This window comes from Podarcis pityusensis (genome assembly GCF_964106645.2).
Source record: "Podarcis pityusensis genome assembly, chromosome: 5".
In the NCBI taxonomy this organism is placed as follows: domain Eukaryota; kingdom Metazoa; phylum Chordata; class Lepidosauria; order Squamata; family Lacertidae; genus Podarcis; species Podarcis pityusensis.
Genome location: NC_138032.1, coordinates 11,721,496 through 11,742,859, shown reverse-complemented (window position 1 = coordinate 11,742,859; position 21,364 = coordinate 11,721,496). Strand labels below are relative to the sequence as shown.

Sequence of the window (21,364 nt, the reverse complement as noted above, 5' to 3'; positions counted from 1 at the left end):
CCAGGGAAGAAGGAGAAGGAGAAGGAGAAGGAGAAGAAGAAGAAGAAGATCATCATCAGTCTCCAGGGAAGAAGAAGAAGAAGAAGAAGAAGAAGAAGAAGAAGAAGAAGAAGATCATCAGTCTCCAGGGAAGAAGAAGAAGAAGAAGAAGAAGAAGAAGAAGGGGTCTCCAGGGAAGAACAACAACAACATTGGTCTCCAGGGCCAAGGTACAGAGAATCAGCAGCTAACAAGAGCAGGATGTCTAGCCGGACATGCAGAACCAATCCTGAACTAGTACCAAAACCTATCCATCAGGAAACCCTCAAACCTGACAATGTACTGTGACCTCTAAAGAGAGTGCTCATTACCTCCGCATACTGACTCTGAGCCATATATCTGGAAGAAACTGGTACCCTACACACCAGGACCCTCACACTTTCTGGCGCCTACTTCCCAGAAAGAGCAGCACACTGAGTGAATATTGCACAGAACTGTGTTGGATACAAACCTGAGTAGGCATCCCATTGGGATTCCCCCCCCCCCCCCGGTACCTTAAAATCTGTTCTAGGCGTTCCTCCCACAGAGGGCACATGATTTAAGGAACGTAATGAAAACTGCCTATATGCTATGAAAAAAATCACTCTCAGAAAGCCATTCCCTGTGACAAGTCACAGTCACCTTAAGTCTCAGGCCGTGTTAGAAATTAGCCAGGAGCATTTTGCACCTGGCTATTGACCACTTGCAACCAAATGAAGATGCCTGGGTGCCGCGAGCAACACACCCTGTAGAATTCTATTCGTTATATTTTATCTGCATAATCAGAATGAATTTCAGGAACCAAATACAACTTTAGAGCCATCTGCCCCCAAAACGGCAACTAGACAGTCTGTTTTGGCGACTGTAAACCTGGTTTAAGGAGTTATTTGGCACCTAGCTTATATATTTGAGTTTCTAACACTGGTCTCAGGACAAGTAAAGCATCCCCCAAGAGGGGTGAGATTTGAGCCCAAAGTGCCAGGGGGTCAGTCCAGCATTTTAAAACTTGCTAAGCCATTCCAGCAAAAAAAGAAGCCATCACTCAAGCTTGATGAAGAAAAGTCAAGGTGAGCACAGCAGAGCTACAAGGCTCATATTTTGTTATCCCACCCATATTTCTCTCCACTTCATTCTTATTTAAAAACTTTGTAAAAAAAACTTAACACCACCACTGCTTAATTTGTTCTTTTCTTAGCCATGAAATTCTGATTAAATTCTGTGAACCAGAATCAAAACAAAATGCCTCTGGGGTTGGCAACAGAGGAAGGCCGCAAAGGTCGCAATGAAAGGAACGCAACTGCTACCACGAGTGCAAGGAAAAATGAAAATTGTGCCATCGACACTCCTACGTTCGGTAAAGACTCAGTTCTGACATTGGGAGGCAAAGAAGGCTGTCCACAAATACGCTTTAGAAGAAACCGAATGGAGACGAATTTGTCCTACTACTTTCTAGACAACCATAAAACTAGAAGCGGCAGTGGAAGCCACACATGTCCTGATTGACATAGCTACAGGGTAAACTTGAATAGAGAAAAATTGTTTGCATTTGTGAAGGCACAGCAATTACAGATGCGACGCAAAATACTCAAAAAATGTTTGTTTGTTTGAACGTTTGTTGGTTTGCAAGAAGCTCTGTGAATAATTAATATTAGAAATATTGTAAAAATGGGAAAAGGAGAGAGGAGAGGTTACTAATATAACGCAATATAAAATTAGGAAATGCGTAAGAAATGATCAAAACGGAGGATTATCAGAAGAGATGAGGGAAGTCCAAAAAGAATGTATTTGTGATAAAGTGTGTGTTATGTTTTTATAATTTTGTATTGTAAAATCAATAAAAATATTTACAAAAAAAAAAATGTTGGAAGGGAAAATATGTCACAGGGAGCCTTGCAAGTAGAAGCCTACGTGGATATAAACTGTGTGTTCAGGCCCAGAAACCTCCCGCCTAAATAAATTCACACAAGACTCAAAATTTTGCTTTGGTTTTTGGCAGAATTTAGGCCACAACTTTATTCATTACAGAAAGTGACTGGTTGCATAGGCTCTGGTTCGACTAGCTCCCTGCCATGCAGGTAGCGCTGACCCAGGACACCAGCATACATCAGCCAAGGGTGAACACCTGGATAAGCAGAAAGCCGGGAACAGGCTAACTCTGCCACCCAAATGTCCCCCTGGACTCAGGCACGGGCACAACCCCCTCTCAGGGGTTGACCAAACCATCAAGTCCCTGGATTCCTTTAACAGAATACCCTTCACATAGGGATGGCGAGAGCATTCTCCCATCCCTATCACCTGAACCAGAGCCTATCCGCAACCTTACAAGTTGTGACGATTTGCGATGCTGCAGGCGAAACCCAAATGGCAACAGCCAATCAGCCGAGTGGGCAAAATTCCTGCCGTGCCCCTGTCCCAACGACAGACGACACATGCAAGGTCAAGCACAAAGCCCTAAAAGTAGGGAGAGGTGGGCGGGTGTTCCGAATGCACGCGCCGAAAGAGGAAGCTCTGGGTCACGTGCATGGGCATAAATAGGTCCCTCGAACTGTTTGAACTGCATCCCATTGGCCAGATTGTACCCAGCTTCAAGGGACCTACCAATTGGGTGTTGCGGCTTACCAACTGTACCCACCCACAACACAGGGTGTCGGTTGTCCAGGTCTCACCACAATATGTGCCCTCTTTAACGGAGGACCCGATTTGCCACTGAATGTACCTGAAGAACATTTCAAGGTGTGACAGACTTCCTGGCTTTCACTGCAGTCTCAACAAAAACAGAAAAAAGAAAAAGCCTTAGTTATAACCAAGTTTCAGCTCCACGCTGTTCCAACTGATAAACAGCAACCATCCAAAATCCAAGCGGTGTCCCAGAATTCCTGCGTGCCAGAGCTTTTATCATCATCATCATCATCATCATCAATTATGGGGATTTCTGCCTTATCTGGGCCTTGACCCTGAAACAGACAAGTCCTTCCCAGAAGGGAAGAGGATCCCAAATACTAGCAGAGACAAAAACCCAAGTGGACACACATACAGCCAGCACCCCCCAGAACTTTAGGAGATAACACGGTTCCATGCAAAAATCTGGAACTGGAAACACAACGCTTGCCTGGCAGCCCAAAGTCTCCATTCCATCAGTTTCATTTGGAAGGGAGGGACAATGCCATCTGTTCTCGAGACTGTGGCCTTGCTGACACTGGGAATGGGCGGTGCTGCTGGGCCCAGAACAAAACCACTCAAAGACAAAAGGAAAAACTTTTTGACATTCCCTGTTGAAAATGTCAAAAAGAACCCACAAGGATTTTTTTTCCTTTTCTTTTAATTATTCAGTGTTCCATTTTACAGAATTCTCAAGACTAGACCTGGAAAAAGCACACACACAAAAACCAACAAACTGGAAAACAGATCCGTATAATCATTTCCAGAAGACCAAGAAAAAACAAGAGTGCAAAACGAGAGGGTCCTTTAAAAAGATCCGTCTGCCTTAAACACCCCACACACCTAAGTCGGCTGCAGGAGAAGCTTATTCGTCTAAGATGGCCCAGGTGGCAGACCCAACAGACAAGGCCACCCGCATGCGGACACCAAAAGGGGGCAGCCCCTTCTGCGTCAACAGAGCTGCCACTACAAAACAGTTCTGGAGGGGTGCAGAGCAGCTCAAGAACGCAACGCTGGTGCCAAAAGGACAAACATAGTGGCATGCGGGAACAGCTGGGGAAAGCGCTTCGTTTCTAAGAAGGGAGCAGTTATTTTCTTCAGTTAATTACAGCAAAAATTATAGCGTGTGAAAATGTGCGACCACAGCCAGCTCCTAGAGGCCGCTCTGTAATAGCTGTCAGGAAGCGCATTTGAACCTGCAATGTTCTTTTAAGGGAATTCAGCCTTTCCTCTGTGACTCATCCCCTAAGTGCACGCTCAACCCCAAAGGATTTCCTTTACTCTCGCAGCCCAAACCGCCCTCCGCAGGCACCAGCACAGATCTCCACTCCCTGTGCTTTGGAAGCCGTGCATGGGCTGCAGTGATAGAAACTGAAATATGAAAGCTAGGAGCAAAATGGCACCTTAAACCTAGGATACAGGCACAACAGCGGAATGTCTAGGCACACTTTTTAATAATAATAATAATAATAATAATAATAATAATTTTTATTTATACCCCGCCCTCCCCAGCCAAAGCCGGGTTCAGGGCGGCTAACAAGAATACTGTGCTAAAAATGAATGAACTGCAGCTAAAATATTATGTTCGTTTTTCATATGGTCTAGTCCATGGGTAGGCAAACTAAGGCCCGGGGGCCGGATCCGGCCCAAACGCCTTCTAAATCCAGTCGGCGGTCAGCGTGTTTTTACATGAGTAGAATGTGTCCTTTTATTTAAAATACATCTCTGGGTTATTTGTGGGGCCTGCCTGGTGTTTTTATGTGAATAGAATGTGTGCTTTTCTTTAAAATGCATTTCTGGGTTATTTGTGGGGCATTGGGATTCATTCATTTCTTTTTTTTCAAAATATAGTCCAGTCCCCCACAAGGTCTGAGGGACAGTGGACCGGCCCCCTGCTGAAAAAGTTTGCTGACCCCTGGTCTAGTCCTTCCCCTGCCCATCCCCCTAATATTCTTAAGAGGGTTTCTTCTCCAGTCTTCGGATAGTAGCTAGAAGTGGGGAGGCAGAAAAGGGCCCTCTTTTCCTTCCACTCTGCAGCTTTAATGTGAAATCTTAGGTGCAGTGCAGCGCCCAGAGCTCACAAACTGCTTGCCTCGATGAAATTCCCTGTCGCAAAATGCGCCTAGGACAACAGGAGTTTCGAACACTGATGCGCTGCCCAGCCCCACTTACAGAGGAAGGAGACATTGTTGGGTTAAAAAGAAACCCTGCCTTCTACCAAAACCCAGAGGGCCGGCAGCACGGCTCAAGCAGTACAGCATGAGACTCTTAATCTTGGGGTCGTGGGTTTGAGCCCCACGTCGGGCAAAAGTTGCAGGGGGTTGGCCTGGGTGACTTTTGTGGTCCCTTCCAAATCTACAATTCTACGATTCTAATTGCTCCTGTGTCCAAAGCTCCTGCTTCCTTCTTAGTATTCCCCCTTCTTGTTTGAAAGCGGCACGTGTTTAGCTGGTTCCTGACAAGGGGCATAGCTATACAGCACTCTTCATCCAAGGATTGCAAAGCTGGGTGTGCAGATCAGCTGTGCTGCAGGTGAAAGAGCCTCGAGGGTGCTTTGGCAAAGATGTGTTGCGCTGGCGTACATCTTGGTATATTACCTGCCCCCGGGGAGTGATGGTTAGCCACAGTGAGAACAGAATGGCCTGATCCAGCATGCTCTTCTTATATTCTTCCCCATCCACTGAAGGGAGTGTACGAAAGGACAATCCTACAAGATCAGCTATGCTGAAAGATGGCGGCTTGATCCCAAGGCCACCCCAATGAGCTTCATGTTGAGTGGAGGTCAAAACTTAAGTTTTCCCAGTCCAAGTCAAATGCTCCACCCACACCACCACTGGCTCTCTCTTTAAGTTACACTGAGTTCTCATGCAACTAACTTGTATGTCTTAATTTCTGCTGTTATATGGAAAAAAAGGTTTAGAAAATGCTATAAGGATTCCATATAGTTGCGTCCGCCACTGAAGTTCCAGGTGAAACTCAGAAGATGAAGTCTTTCTCAGGTTTTAGGATGGATGCAACCTCACAGCCACTCTTTTCTTTCCCTTAACCCCTACAATCGCAATGGGATCTTGAGCTTGGGCACCATGTACTTGAATTATGTTCAAATTATTGCAAGTTTGCATTTAACATCATTAATTGCTCGGCGCATTGTGTCTGCCCGGCTTATGTGCTTTTGGTGATGATTACAGAGTTGGAAACATTTGTTTGCTGATTTTTTAAAAGGCTTTGTTATTATTGCCGGCCGCTTTGAGCTCAACGTTGTTGTCAGAAAAGTGGCATATAAATATTAAACCAAACTGAATAATTTTCTAATAAGATTTCAGGTGCGGGAGTGAAAATGCGGGAGCACTTCCAAATCACCAAAATGCAAAAGGCATCCTGTGACATACCGTATTTTTTGCTCTATAGGACGCACCCGCCCATAGGACGCACCTTGTTTTAGAGGGGGAGAACAAGAAAAAAATTCTCCCCCTCTCTGCTCAGTGCCCCTTCAGCGAAGCGGCAGGACAAACGGAACCCCTTCCATTTCTCCTCCCGCTTGGCTGAAGGGGCGCTGCGCAGCTCTCCCTCTCTGCTGAAGCCAGGAGAGTCTTGCTCTCCCGGCTTCAGCAAAAGGAAGCTGAAGCCTCCAGCTATCCCTGAAGCCTTTGGAGAGCAGCACGAGTTCTCGCTGTGCTCCGCAGGCTTCAGGCGGCTATCCCTGAAGCCTGGAGAGCGAGAGGGGTCGGTGCGCACCGACCCCTCTCACTCTCCAGGCTTCAGCGAAAGCAACGCGAAGCCTCTGGAGCGCGGAGGGAGCGTGCTTCGGAGGCTTCGCGTTGCTATCGCTGAAGCCAAGGAGCCTGCATTCGCTCCATAGGATGCACACACATTTCCCCTTAATTTTTGGAGGGGAAAAAGTGCGTCCTATAGAGCGAAAAATACGGTATGTGGCTCCTGTGCAGCTCAGAATGGATACCAAGGCAGAGGAGAAACAAGATGGCTGGTATTCAGCAACAAGAGGTCTCTCTGTTGCTCAGTGAGAAACCCCAACTCAGAAGCAGCTGATGGGAGGCAGGAAACATGGCTAAGTCTCCTTTCGACACAAGCCAGGTTTGCTCAGTGGCCTTGGGGCTGTTTGTACAGCAAATCTCTCGCAGTTCATTTGTTTTGGCCTAAACTCATGAGGGGGGTGGGGATCACACTGGAAGAACCACAGTCTAGCATCTATGAAGCTGCCAGTTCAATACCTGCTGTGGGCTCAACTCAGGAGAGTGCAAACCTCCAAACTGAATCTTTGGCATTTCCATCTGAAAATGATTCTGCAAAGAATTCTGCTTCTTGCCTTTGGCACCCCAGGTTTCATGACAACAGGAATACGTTTCTAATACTTGCACATTTGCAACATACCAACAAAGTTTATTTGAAGGGGAGGGAATCAAACCTTTTTTTGGAAATGAAACCAGATAAATCAGAACATAAAACCAGATAAATCAGAACGCCCCTCAAATGAGCAGAAGAGCCGAGTGCCTAACATATGCTTAAATACCAATTTGTTACCAGTGCATGATCTATGGTTTATTTCCTTTTAGATTAGCAATTAGCCTCCTACTAGCAAAATGTCAACCGCAGATGAAATAGAAGCAGAGAAAAGTTGACTGGTAATAAGACAAGAGCCCCATTTCCAGCACATAACTCTGTGGTTAAATTAAATTGGTTATACATAATAAATATAGACAAATGAAGCTCTTTTTTAATGAAAATATCCCCTATGTATCAGTGCAATATAACTATATCTTTGTTGCTAAGATAACAAAATGAATGACTTTATATATTTCTTGGAGAGAGAGCAGGAAACAAACATTGCAGGCAAATTTTATTATAAGCTTCCAGTTGGGGCATTGAAGAAAGAATCAAATATTCACCTAGCTCCGCATGCATTTTCCCACAGTGGACAAACAGACCCTTTGGGGAAGTTTGTAATGGGGGGCATAGAGGCAACAGCCTTTCCCCACTCTTCTCCCTCTGCCCCCACCACCAGCAGGTATTCATTTAGCTAACAAGGACCCTCATCCTCCATGAATTTCTCTAATACCCATTTAAAGCGAGCCCAACTGCTGTCCGTCACCCCAAACTACCACAGCAAATTCCTTCAAGCAATTATGCCACGATTTAAGGAATTTTTGTCTGCCCTGAATCCCTCTTTGCCAGACAATTTTGTTGGATGCGTTCTCAAAGTTTTCAATTTGTGTTAACACGGGAGGAGGGGGCATGGCATGCATGGAGGGGGAGATCGGTGTTCGAAAATATGCAGGGAGTCTCCCTAGATCAGGGTGGGGGTGATCAGAATGGTAACAGGGGTCCGAGGTGGCACACACGCTCACCCCCTTGCAAGACCAAAGGCTCAAGACCAGCATGCTGCTCACAGTGGCTAGCCAGATAACTTGTACAACGCCCGCAAGACCCGACCGCAACACCACTGTCCCCACTCGTGATTCCCAGCAAAATGGGAATACGGAGCCATTTTTCTTGCGAGAATGGAGGTGTAACCTAACCATCATGGCTAGTGGCCACTGACGACTTTGTCCTCCATGAATCTGTCCAATCCTCTTTCAAAGCCGTCCAAGCTGGTGGCTGCCATTGCGTCTTGTGACAGCAAACTCCACAGTTCAACTGCGGGCTGCGTGAACCACAGAACTGTAGAGCTGGAAGGGATTGCGAGGGCCGTCTTGTCCACTGCCCTGCAAAGCAGGAATCTCAACTAAACCTCCCTTTTGACTGTCCTGAATCTTCTTCGCTGGATAGCCATGGAGGCTTCTAGTATTATGAGGAAAGGAGAAAACGCATCTCTGTCCACTCTCTCTACCCCCCGCACAATCTAATACACCTACACCACGTCCCTCCTTACTCGCTCTTTCTCTAATCTAAAAATCCCCCCAAATGTTGTGACATTTCCCCTTAGGAGGGTTGCTTAGTTGCCTTGCTTTCATGTTAAATCAGAGGGATTTCATGTTAAGGGTAGCTTCCCTTTTTAAAATTTGTAGGCTCTTTTTGGAAAAGGAAATGACGGGTGATGGCTTTTCTCTCTAACGATGCATGGCAGCCTTTGTTCATACATTATAAGTTATTGCAGACTTCCTTCAGTGTTGAAAGAGGCACCAATCCAGAGACTTTGTACCATGCAAACATACTGCAATGTGATTAAGTAAGAGGCTGAAAGGCAGGTGAATAATAAACTAAAATATGTGTTAAGTGGGTGACAACCCTAGTTTTTGGAGGGTAATAATAACAATAATTTATTATTTGTACCCTGTCCATCTGGCTGGGTCTCCCCAGCCACTCTGGGCGGCTTCCAACAAAGATTAAAAATTCATTAAAATGCCACACATTAAAAACTTCCCTAAATAGGGCTGCCTTCAGATGTCTTCTAAATGTCAGGTAGTTGTTTATCTCTTTCACATCTGATGGGAGGGTGTTCCACAGGGCGGGCGCCACTACCGAGAAGGCCCTCTGCCTGGTTCCCTGTAGCTTTGCTTCTCGTAGTGAGGGAACTGCCAGAAGGACCTTGGAGCTGGACCTCAGCGTCCGGGCAGAACGACGATGGGGATGGAGATACTCCTTCTGGTATACTGGGCCGAGGCTGTTTAGGGCTTTAAAGGTCAACACCAAAACTTTGAATTGTGCTGGGAAACATACTGGGAGCCAATGTAGGTCTTTCAGGACCGGTGTTATATGGTCTCGACGTTGTTGACTCAACCCTTGTTTACACAAGCAGGGAGCATCTTCGGGGATTCCAGGGCCACCTTCTTGTTCCCTGTCCTGAACTGCTTTTTGGTCATTCCACTTTCTCCTCCTCTCCACTTTTCATAACGACGGCACGGCAGCTAATGCAGACACGCCTTCCAGCCCTTCATTCAAGAAGGATGAGATGCATGTCCCAACATGCATAGTGCCCTCGGAGTAGTTCAGATTGCAAGGCAAACTCACAGATAAATTTAAATGACCAAGCTGCATGCCTGAAACTCCTTCATTGGAGAAATAGTAGATGGTGACAATTTGACTATAATTCACTCTTCAAAAGAACAACAACAAACCTATGTGCATATAAATACTTTAAAAACCTATATGGTGAGGGGCTAGTTCAATGGGGAATCAATTTTATTTAGATAGCCTGACCATATATTTTTTAAAAGCCCGTAGGCAGGACACTGCGTTCCCCCACTTTAAACACAACCCCACCTTTCCCCTGTCTCTGAACTGTGCATATGCCAGAAGTAGCAATTCTCCCGTTCTGATGATCCATCACTTTCAGCTACACCTCCAGTAAACAAGCTCTTTCCTTTCCCATCCCTCCCACAACTGTGAATTGCTGCTGCCCCCAACACACCCTGCCTCAGCCATTTGAGTCTTAAATCCGGCTTGATTGCTCATTAGCAAGAAATAATTTCTCAGCTGTTGCTTGCGGCCGCGGCCATTGTGAGCATTCGCACGCGGTGCGGGTCGCCGCTCGCAACTCGGGTAGAATTCCAACATTCTCAGAAGCAATTTCTTATGTGAGAGATGACATCGAGCGTTAGTTTCAGTTTGTTATTTTTCTGTTTATGCTATCAGTAATCAGGGGGTTTTGGCACAGCGCTCTACTCCAGTTCAATCGCTCAGCTGAATTGCTTGAACTTCTGATGAACTGCACCAAAAAAGGGAGGAAAATTAACTAATGCCTCATTTGATCTTGTGACTATTAAAGCTTGTGTTTTCATTCCCTTTTAACCTTTTGGCCATCTATTTTCTTCTTTAATTTGTCTGTTATGTACCTGATACTCCTGAATGTGTCCCTTGTTGTTTGCCATGAAAGGAAACTGCACAGGCAGTTTTTATTTGCCGTTTCTTTCATTGCCGTATTATTGTTATTATTTTAATGAGTACTCAAAAAGCCCGGTGGTTCACAACCAGTCAAACGTGCGGCTGCTTCGCACGCACACCCCAAAAAGAAGGGGGGGAGAGACAGAAAGGGAGGGACATTCTGCATTCCCACAGAAGGTTGGCCACATCTCGTTTCTGAGAGAAGAGAGCATTTGTGAGAAGGAACACGTTAGGAAGTTGCAACTTTCCCCTACAAATATTTTGGAAAATATATGGGTCAAAAAACACATTGTGGATGGAGCCTACCTATAGTTCGCAACCGTATTCTTAAAGATCTCTGTATATTGTGCATGCTTGTTCTCTCCATATATATTTTTAAAAATATAGTATAGAGCAGGAGTCAGCAACCTTCTTCAGCCATGGGCCGGTCCACTGTCCCTCAGACCATGTGGTGGGCCGGACTATATTTTTTTTTGGGGGGGGGGGTGAAAGAATTCCTATGCCCCACAAATAACCCAGAGAAAGCATTTTAAATAAAAGGACACATTCTACTCATGTAAAAACACACTGATTTCCGGACCATCCGAGGACCGGTTTTAGAAGGCGATTGGGCTGGATCCGGCCCCCGGGCCTTAGGTTGCCTACCCCTGGTACAGAGAATGAGACTGTTAATCTCTGGGTGATGGGTTCGAACCCCTCATTGGGCAAAGGATATCTGCATTGCAGAGGGGCTGGACTAGAAGATTCTCATGGTCCCTTCAAACTCTACAATTCGATGGATGGATGGATGGATGGATGGATGGATGGATGGATGGAAAAGGATTACAAGGTAGGGTATCTGCCTGTCATACTTGATGCACCAGCATGTTTGCCATTGTTTTCATCCAATCAACACATCAGAGCAAAGTCTATTTCAGAGTGTTTATTACAGATGCATGCCACTAAGCACTATAGCACTTCAGATTCCCCTTCCTCCTGGAATCCCGACTGAGGCAGCCATCGGGTGTCAGCAGCAGGTTCTTCAGCTGTCCACCCCTTACACCCTCTGAATGGCGGGTGATACCCAACATCTCCCATTTGCCCTTTGGGCTTGCCAATCTTGGAAGACTTTTGAAATGTGACCAGGAGCCCTGCAGCCAACAGCGATTCCAGTTTATAGTTATGTGCGCTCCTCACTAATGCCAACTTTGCACTAAGGCGCACCAAACTCTACCACCTGTATAAATTGTGCAAATATGGTGTGCAAATTTGCATACGTTTAGTCTGTGAAGCTTTCTATCTCACGTCATACAGTCTGGTCTTGCTGGTTTTGGGGAGATGCAAGGGGCAACACAGAAAGTTAAAGCCCTATCATCAATCACAGAATTGTAGAGTTGGAAGGGACCCCAAGGATCATCTAGTCCAACCCCCTTCAATGCAGAAATATGCAGCTGTCCCATGCAGGGATCGAACTCGCAACCTTGGCATTATCAGCACCACTCTCTAACCAACTGATCCAGGCTGATCAAAAAACAGTGGAGGTATGATTCATGAAATCCGTCCAGCTCTGGAGAATGAAACAGGCATGACTCCCACACATTACCCCAAAGAGCAAGGAACAAGTTAAAAGTGATGCCCAAAGTCATCTGGAATCATTTCGACGATTTTTCAGGAAATTGCACTCAAGCATTTAATTGCTTGAGCCTCAAGAATTTTTTCTATCTTTAACATTTGAAAAAGATCAAGCCGAACGAGGAACCGTGGAAGTTATTTTGCAAGCTCCACATTCTCTTCCAAATGCGTATTTTCAGCTTGTGTTTTGAGCTTGCTCCTTTGCCTATTATGGAGCTACGGTCCCATGTTATTGATCTCGGTCTGCAGCCATTCAATGACATTTCTTGTACGGTATACAGTTGCATAAATAGAAGTTATGACTCAATTCTGTTGCATTTCATTGGCTGCTTCTCTAGGGATGAGCTTCAAGCAATCACAATCTAAATGATGCTCTCTTCTCCTTTGTGCATTTTGTGAACTTTTAGCCACACCATGGTTGAAACCTCAAAACCCTTTTTCTTTAAATGAAAGCTGATACTGTACTCTAGGAAATATTAATTTTACATTCCAGACTACCTTTTTGTGTACCCTACCCTAAGAATTGCTAGAGAGAGAAAGAGAGTCCAGTCTACAATCTCTGTCAAATGGGCAATACGAACTGACATCTTATGAACAAGAGCCCAAACGCTGGAATAAATAATAATAACTGAATAAGAATCCTGCAGCAGGATTCTTGAGGCTGCGTATTATGCACCGTGTAGCTTCTGCTGTAGGCAAACGTAATAAAGTTGCTCCAGTGAGTGGGATCCCAATGTTCTAGCCCCACTGCCTACGGAATTGATTGGTTTCGCCTACCCCTCCTGAACTTTACCATTCAACACTATTATGTTCAGAGCAGCAATAACCACATATGCGTGCTCTGAATTGCTATGCGCGCCGACCTCACTCTCGCAGTCATTCTTCGGTGCACATGACTCATTGCCTTTATGCTCCAGACCTTTCCATTACAAAATATCTGTTGCTGTTTTTCACATGATTCTGCCACCTACATTAACCAGCTTCATGCTTGAATTTTATGCACAAAGGCACAAAGCTGCTGTTATAACGGAGCAAGTCAATCAGTCCATTTACCGCATAGAATCATAGAGTTGGAGAGCTGGAAGGGCTCCTAAGGGTCATCGAATCCAACCTGCCCCTCCCTTTCTCTAGTGTGGCTGCAAGGAGAGTTTGGAATCACTCGTTCCTGTTTTCCGTCACAGCCATTCCCTCTTGCAGGAATCCTAAAACCATGACTCATCTTAACCATGGTTTAGTGAAACAACTCAGCTTCATAAACTGTTGGAAGCTGGCTCGTTTCAGTAAACCGTAGCTAAGACTAACCACAGTTTACGTGGGTTCAGGGGCACTTAATTGTGTGGAATTAATTCTCATGGCCTTGGAGGAGACTGTGGGGAGAGGATTCAAGCCCAAGGCTTGCTTAGGCTCCCTCCTTGTGATGCTCAACTATCATTTAGCATTATGTCCAAACCATCTTCAGTATAAAGGCCTGGAAATTAAGAACTCATAAGCGAGGGAGGAATTTCGTAATCACCTTAGCTTGGTTTCCTTAGCTGTATTTCAAAACCACAAAGGAAACATAATTTTACCAGTGGCATTGGTAAACAAGGGGCAAGGCTGCTATGAGGCTTGTAGCAACCGCTGAAGGACAGCAGCCTCACAACAGCTCCTCTTCTGACCCTGGTATCACCTAGTGGTGCAAACTCAACAGGCAATGTCGCATCGCCGCTGTGCTTCATCCAATAAAGTCACAAGCCAATGACACCACATTTTTGCACAGAATCACAGAATTGTGGAGTTGTTAGGGGCCCCAAGGATCATCTGGTTCAACCCCCGGCAGTGCAGGAATCTTATACCTATCATGGGGCTCGAACCCATAGCCCTGAGAATAGGAGTCTCATGAGACTGTTGGAAGGGAAAGGAAGAGGCATAGGAGATGCAAGGCTGCTGTTTTGGGGTAGAAACCATGCCTCTAAATATCACACAATGCTTTATGCACATTACTGCCAAAACCAGCCAGAAGGTTTTGCGTCTAAACAGCGACATCTGGTCGGCAGAATACTGGACTGTCATTCTTCCATTTGATCCAGCACTGCTATCATTGGGTCATCATCTTTTCTTTCTTTCTCTTCTCAGCAGCTTGTACGTACAAAGCTTTAGTGGTCTTTAAAATACTAAAACGGCAAACCGAGAAATGTTGGGGGATTTTATGGGGATTCCCCATCTGCTCGTGGGGGAACAGCAAACCGCAAACACACCGCTGCGCCAGAATATTGCATCCATGACAGATTTTTGCAAGATGTGAGGAGGCGAAAAGGAGCCCCTCTGCAGTACATATGGATGGCTTATGTGGGCTAAAGCCTTGCAACCAAGTCACCTCCATATTTATTGGTGGCAGACCTTTATTCAGCCTAGGAACTCAAGCGAAGGGCTCAGCTGCTGGGCAAAGCAGGCATCAACAGAGAGGACATTTGCATCCTTCCTTTCAGAGAGGCAGCTTTTTAAAGTTTTTTTTTTGGGGGGGGGGTTAGCATGGGAATCAGGTCCGCAACCTTTGAGAGTCCTTTAGAACAGCATCCAATGCTCCTTCTCTCATAACACTAGAACTGGGAGGGGGCGGGGGTGAGGGTCTCGTGCCATCAAGATGAACGTTTGACGATTCGGGACCAGCAAAATAAAGTGTTTATTCACATAGGGGATAGTTAAGCTCTGGAATCTGCTACAAGATATAACGACGGCCACCAACTCTGATGGCTTTAAAAGGCGCTTAGAGAAATTAACAGGAAGCCATGGCTGTCAATGGCTGAGCAATGTCTGGTTTCCAGCATCGTGATGTATCGCCAGCTAAACATCGCAATATATACCGATACATCACAGCATCTGAAACCAGGATGGAAATATGCAGAGGCGAACGGGGTAATGTCCTGCCAACTGCTACTGCTTAGGGGGTCTAAAACTGATAAACTTACCTTTAACATATTGTTACAATTGTTATTTTATAATGCACAGCAAAGGGGCAGCAGGAATTGCAGGAGAACCTCACTTTTTTCCATCGCAATATTTTTTACACAGCATACGCACGCATTGCTATTCACGACATAACTCAATTCTCTCTTATACTGGACATACAGTGGTCCCACGGTTTTCAAGCGTCTTGGAGTCGGACGTTTCGGTTTTTGAACGCCAAGAATCTGGAAGTAAATAGTTCCGTTTTCAAACACGCCTCGGAAGTCGAACAGCTTCTGCTGAGTTTTTTTTTTATTTTCTCCATCAAAACTGTAGACCGCCCTTTGCGCCTCGGTTTTCAAACGTTTCGGAAGCCGGACGGTCTTCCGGAACAGATTACGTTTGAAAACCAAGGTACCACTGTATCTGTGCTGCTGTTCTCTCTGCCGCCACCATACTGGTAGGTTGGAGTAATCCAGCATGGCCTAGTGGTTACAGTCTCCCACCTGGAACTAGGGAGCTCCTGCGTCAAACCCTCACTCAGCCATGAAGCTGCCTACTGCAGCAATGGCCATTCACAGCCTAGCCTACGTCTCAAGAGGTGTTGCACAGACAAAAACCCACAGTGCGAACACCATGTACACTGCCCTAAGCATAAGGGAGTCGTGGGATAAAAGGGGCTGAAAAATATTGCTACCATTATTACTACCGTCAGCCATTAAGCAAGCAGTCGAACGGCATGAAAAGGTTAGGAAGGCGGTCTTCTGTTGACGCAACACAAAACAGCATTCTCATAGCACTATATACAAAATACAACCATAGGCGCGTTTGCCTGTCTTGCAAAAATAAAAACACCACAAGAACGAAGAACTTTCCTGCATGCCTCCTTATTAATCCCCATTTAACAGTTAACGTCTATAGTGCTCTTCCGTCTTCCCGCACCCCCCCCCCCAAAACAGGCTCGGTATTTCCAACACATGCCTATTGCCAATATCTGCGGTGAGACTGAGCAGAGGAATGGACCCCTCTGGGCTCTGCGTCGATAGCAATGGAAGCAGCAAAAACGGACCACTAAAAGCAATGATAGATTTCTGATGGGCCAATCCAGGGAAGGGAAGTGGGTACTTAAAGACAAGAGGCCAATGCTGGGCTCTTTAGGAGCCAGAGGAGGTTTTACAATGCCCCCGGCCCCCGTTTCTGGCACTGGCTCGGTAAACAGGAGCTTAAGCTGGAGTTTATGCTCCATAAGGAAGGATACGTGGAATCATAAAGGAGCAGCCACCCCAATTCTACCCACAAAAAAACCCTCAACCTTGAACCAAGGGAGGCCAATAAAGAAGCAGAACAGTAAAAAACCAGGCAGCATTAAAAAAGGAATGCTGTTTGCAAACCTCCTCCTTTCAAGAAATAGGAAAAGCCACAAAAGCACAAAACCAATTCATAGATCCTTAGAGTTGGAAGGGACCATGATGTCACCTGGTCCAACCCCCTGCAATGAAGGAATCTTTTTGCCCAAGGTAGGGCTCAAACCCACGACCCTGAGATTAAGAGTCTCTTGCTCGACCAACTGAGCTACGTGGGGATTGCGGTGATGCTCACGGTATTGGAGCCTGAAACAACCTGGTGACCAATCCCACCAGCTGCCAGGGGCTGATGGGATGGGGAAGCAGTCCAAAACACGTGGGAAGGGCTGCATCGTTCACCCCGGACACTGAGGTCCAGCTCTGAGGGCCTTATGGCGGTTCCCCCACTGCAAGAAGGGAACCAAGGAGAGGGCCTTCTTGGTAGCGTCGACCGCCCTGTGGAACGCCCTCCCGTCAGATGTCAAGGAAATAAACAACTATCTGACTTTTAGAATACATCTGAAGGCAGCCCAGTATTGGGAAATTGTTATTCACTGATGATTTACAATTTTTTATATATGCTGTAAGCCGCCCAGAGTGGCTGGGGAAACCCAGCCAGATGGGCAGGGTATAAATAATAAAGTAGTAGTAGTTGTTGTTGTTGTTGTTGTTGTTGTTGTTGTTGTTGTTGTTGTTAAAAACAAAGTTCCGTCCACAAATAATATAGTGCTTTCTGAGATTAAGCAGATAGACGTCCCACCCTTCGTGTCAAAAACTTCCCAGAAGGGGCCAGAGCACTAATGGAGGAAGGAGGGTCTTCAGCTCTAAGGCTCATTTCAATGCAAGTTTTTGCTTTACAGTGGTACCTCGGATTAAGTACTTAATTCGTTCCGGAGGTCCGTACTTAACCTGAAACTGTTCTTAACCTGAAGCACCACTTTAGGGGGGCCCCCGCTGCCGCCGCCGGAGCACGATTTCTGTTCTCATCCTGAAGCAAAGTTCTTAACCTGAGGTAATATTTCTGGGTTAGCGGGGTCTGTAACCTGAAGCGTATGTAACCCAAGGTACCACTGGATAACCAACCCTCAGTACTTGTTTTTATCCCTCTCTTCCATTTTACTTTTTAACTTCTTCTAGTGCATCCTCTAGTGCTGTGTCTTGTTGTTTTAACATTGTTTAACATTGTTTTATCTCATTATTTTAATGCTCTAACTCCCCCATATTGCGAGGCTGCAAGATGCTGGGCTGGGCTAGGTTGAGCACCTTGCCAGGCACTGCCGAACGAAAGGTTGTGTCAAACTTTATAAGATACAAGCTATAAATTAAGGAAGAGAAACACCCTAATCGTCAGAGTTGCCGGCGAGCCGAAGTGGCAGCTACAGTGAACCCTGAAAAAAATATTTTTTCTGCTGGATGGCAGTGACTCTGGCCCTCCAAATTCGAGGCCAACGTATTTGGAGATTATTGACTTCAGCAAACCGTCGCTAACCAACTATATTTACTATGGTACTTACTAGAAAGTCCAACGAAGCGAAAAGGAAGGACCTTCTTCACACAGCATGTGGTTAAAACTATGGAGCTGGCTACTACAAGGTGTAGCGATGGGCAACACTGCAGAGAGCTTAAAGAGGGAGTCAAGACAAACAAGATACACCACCAGGGCGGTGAATGTGCTACACAGGTCTGATTACGGAGTCATTCTGCAACAGAGCGCCCAGCGCAGACACAGGGTGACAGGTTGCTCATGCCATAGGTCTGAACCAGTAATTTATGAGGAGATTGTGAAATTAGGCCAAGGGCCGCCATGTGATTAAGCCGGGGGTCCACAGGTTGCCCACCGTGGCTTCAGGCGTCGCCCAAATACCACAAAGAAAGGGATAAAATTAAGCTGGTCTTACACGCAGATTAGATGTGGCTCTCCCAAGGCTTCGCCAAAAGGGCAGGAGATTGAAGAGTCCTAGCGCCAGAGGTTGAGCCTCTATTTGCCAGAAGACGGCTGGTTGCTCCGGAGCCACAGCCCTTCCGCAAGCCTGTCTTTTGTAGCCACAACGGAAACAAACTTCCATTTTAAATAAATGAATAAGGTAGAAGCGGACATTCTCACAACCGTGACTTTTTCATCCAGCACCGAATTCCATGCTAATGCAGGGCAAATGGCAAAATACACACAACCCCTGTGCACTATATTTTCCCCCCCACAGCCAGGCTCTTTCTACCGAAAGACTGAAAAAGAAAAGAAAAGTGAAAAGGCATCTCTCTCCTCCTGCTCCAAGCAGTAATTATGAATCAGTTATCACTACACCGAGTAACAGGCCCACAAGACTCTACAAATACTTATTTTCTGGCACAGCCTGTAGGGGGAAAATTAGGAGAAAACGCAGTAAGACTTCAAACAGCCTCTTCCTGGTATGTTAAAAATTAATGAAGTGTTGGGAGTAGTTTAATATGCAATGAGTCATGTTTTTTAAGAGAGGCAATAATGCAGAACAGTATTTCAATCTTGGCTAAGTCACAGTACGCAAGCATGAAGTAATATAGGGAAGGGGTTGTATTCTGCTGGAGAAAGCAACAGGCGAGAAATCAAACAATTAAAAAAATAAAAAAAGAGCAGAAGAATGCTACAAGGAAGGACTGGAAAGTTCTCAGTCTTGTGTCCAAACCCACACACTGCTTAGAATGAGAATTTTTCAGCCACCCACACTATTAGCCTTGCTGCAATGGGGAACCCAAATCAGAGGTCTCTTCTGAACAGTATCTGTGTGTTATGGAAAGCAGAACTCTAAGCAGCTGTTCAGAACTGCACATGTGGCTCAGGGTCATATGAATCCAACCTCCACAGGGCACACATACTCACCATCCTTGCCATCCCACAATTTATGTGTGCAATGGGGTCTACACCCAACACTCCATTAGGGGAAACACAGATCACACGGACGAGGTCCATCCATGCTGGGGTCAAGACATGGCAGCTGCAGGGCAAATGTTAAGACTAATGTACAAATGGTGCGTGGGGCAGAAATGGGCATGGTGGGTCAAGGAAACCTTGGTCGGCCTCCTTGAGTACAGTTTGAATATCTGCACGGGACTTATGCTACACTTAAGTGGGGGGCAGATGACGATGATGACCTTGTCATCATTTAGGCTTTTCGACGCAGGCGCCTGAAATTAAGCAATGGGAGTTGAATGGGACTTGCATCCAAGAGCCTAGGTCAGGCTTCCTCATCCTCGGCCCTCCAGATGTTTTGAGACTACAATGCCCATCATCCCTGACCACTGGTCCTGCTAGCTAGGGATCATGGGAGTTGTAGGCCAAAAACATCTGGAGGGCTGAGGTTGAGGAAGCCTGGCCTAGGTACATAGGACAGAACTTTGAATTCTGTGTAATTCCCTGAATCAGAAGTGCATTTCATAGTAATTAAATAGGGAAACACGAGAGGCCAAAACTTGTCCCTCCAGAAGCTGCGGAACTGATGGGACTCTCATCCAAAGATTAAAAACATCAGGTCTCCCATATGCTTGGAAGTACCATCAGTTTGCCAACATTGGCCTTCTCCCACACCCCAATTCTGTAATTTTCTTTGTGTATGTGTTTTGTGCTTTTTTTGCTCATGTAAGCAAAATCCTATGAAATGTGATTTAAAAACCCAGTTCAAAACCCCATGGTGGATTCCAATATTCACACGTGGCGAATCGTTGACGATTTCTCATGCCAACTCATGTAAATACAAAGTTGGCACAAAAGCATAGATCCCAGAATCTCTAGACTCAAGACAGGGAAAGTCAACTCTGCCCATTTCAGCGCTAACGGGCAATAGGAAGACCCACCTAGGAAGCCATTTATGAGTTTATCACACTGGCGAAGGTATGGAAACTGTTATACTGGGACAATGCTCATTCCATTCTTCTTCTCCCACTCTTCCCCCCATTTCTTCACTTCCTCCAGTTTTCTTGGCCAACCAACAGCATTCTGTGGCTAAGATGTCCCTGCCGTACACACATCCTCAAGTTTTGGGGATATTATTATTATTATTAGGGAGGTAATCCCCAGAGTATGCCAATACCTTCCTCTCCCATTTCTCAAAGACCATGTTTCTGTTGTCACCTGAGTTCACTATGAGAAGGAGTGATGCTCCAGCTTAGCCAGGGAAGAATTTTGTGATACCAATTGCACAGGTATCATCAAATGCAGCTGACAAAACGGACGCAGTTACTGTCAGATGGAGAAACAGGCCTCCACGTATGCAAAAATAATAGGATGCTTTTATAGAAAAAAGAATTCCTGAGCCTAGGAGCCCGTCTGCTTGCCTCTTCTCCTGCAGGCAGAAGGTTTTGTGTAAAGGCCACATCACAACACAATAAACTTTTGCAACGGGGGTTTCCCTGAACTTACCATTGGCAGTGCATTGATGGGTGGAAGGTGTCCTGTTAGGAGCCTCCCGTCACAGGAAGATGGTACTGGAAAAGAAAAGGGGGAGGGAAGGTTTACTATTTAAAAACCAAAAGGGATGTTAACACATCATAATACGACAGTGGATTGCTCAGGAGATTTTCTAAAGGGGAAAAACCTGGAATTTCTCACTGCTGGATTTGTAGAGAGGGCGAGCTGTTGTCATGTTTCCAAGGAGGCAAAGGTTAGTTAATATACGTTAACACATTTAGAATAGATGCATTGCAAGATCAGAGATGGGTATAAAAAGCAGCAATGTGGCAACACTTGGCCCACACACTGCTACACTGGGGGATGGGGCGGGGAAAGGAAAACAAGGGGGGGGGGATATTTAGCAGTGTCACAACTAAGTGACACTGCCTCCCCCAGTCCTGGAAAGCCCTGGGTCCAGGAAACTGCTTGGCTCGCACTGCTTTGCAAAGGGCACCCACCACACCGGGTCCATAAATTAGAACCTGCAAACCCCACAAGGCTCCCTCCGAATGCAAGATCTAATGCCCCTTTTAGTAACAGCAACCCTGCT

The 21,364-nt window shown here is 45.8% G+C and overlaps 1 protein-coding gene across 4 annotated transcripts in view; it reads right to left on the bottom strand.

The window, feature by feature from the left end:
* TBL1XR1 (TBL1X/Y related 1) overlaps positions 1-21,364 on the bottom strand; it is a 177,503-nt gene that overhangs the window by 76,628 nt on the left and 79,511 nt on the right. For all 4 annotated transcript variants that reach the window (XM_081008074.1, XM_081008071.1, XM_081008072.1 and 1 more), the window contains exon 2: positions 20,785-20,849. The gene's annotated coding sequence lies outside the window, so the exon portion shown is untranslated. The remainder of the gene's footprint in view (positions 1-20,784; positions 20,850-21,364) is intronic.